Here is a 1,285-nt window from a genome sequence, read left to right as displayed (position 1 = left end):
CATCCCCGTAAAAATTAGATTATATTTGGCTCGAGAACCAATTCGAGGCACCAACTAGATTTGGCTTGCAGCCTCCGCCCACATCTCCAAATCTAGGAAACTGAAGACTGGCGGCCTACTTCGTTCCCCATCAAGTCCAACGTCATCCAAAGTCACAGTCTCTAATATATTATGTAGAAGTCACCAACAGTCTGTGCTACTGTGCGTGTTCCTGTGAACGTGAAAAATAGCCAGCACAAAAGACAGTTGTCATTAAATGTCTACTCACAAGATTCTTAATTTTACAACAGTTCCCTTTCACTTTGAAACAAATTTATCTAATTATATTACAAAGATCAAAGAGCCCTTGGAATTTTGAGGCCACTAAGCAAAATTTTGTCGTTGTTTTTCTTCCATGACATTTGGATGCTCTGTATCAACGCGTGAAACGTGACTCTTAAAACATTTAAAAACAATTTAAAAGAAAATTCGGACATTGCAAAAAACACAACACTTGGAACACGTGTAAATGTCTCTTTTGCACGAATTCTTCCACGAAAGCCGAAAATGTGCGTTCACATCCCGGGGCATTAAGAACGAGTTGCTTAAGGCCAGAACGAAGCATCCTCATCGTAATCAGGTTGTCCGTGAATGTCCCAGCGTGTCTCATTCATTAATATGCTAATTTCTATCAGGATCACAACAAGTTGTTGCTTGAGTATATTTTTCTGCTTCTTCCTATACCTTTCCCACATTTTTTTCTTTTCGATAATTGGAAGTACGTTTGGGCTCCCTTTCTATTTTTGTGTTTGTTCTAGTTTTTGTAAAGACGAGCTCATTGGCAAGACAGCGGTCCTTTAGTTCTCTCAAGGAACTACATCGATTCATCTATTGAGAGAGAAGGAGACAAAGACACACACACACACACACAGAGAGAGAGAGAGAGAGAGAGAGAGAGAGTACATGTGAAGAAAATCTGGTGTAGATCTGCTATTCAACCCAGCAAAACGCCAGTGATGCAAAAACACAGAGCTGCCACCCACAACCCCCTCTCAAGGAAAAATAAAAACCCAACGAACAACAGCAGCAACCAAAACAGCAGCAGCAATAACAATAGTTATAACAAAACGAAATAACGACAACAATAACAACAACAACAACAACAACAACAACAACAAAAACAACAGCAACAACGACAACAATAACAACCCCCCAGCAACAACAACAACATTAGCCATATAAGTATTTTGACAGGATATTTGTGTTGTTAGCCCTTCCTGTCCCTTGCATAATATGGCCATTATGG

This window comes from Aplysia californica, unplaced genomic scaffold (assembly GCF_000002075.1).
Source record: "Aplysia californica isolate F4 #8 unplaced genomic scaffold, AplCal3.0 scaffold00211, whole genome shotgun sequence".
In the NCBI taxonomy this organism is placed as follows: Eukaryota; Metazoa; Mollusca; class Gastropoda; order Aplysiida; family Aplysiidae; genus Aplysia; species Aplysia californica.
This window is presented reverse-complemented; position numbering follows the sequence as displayed.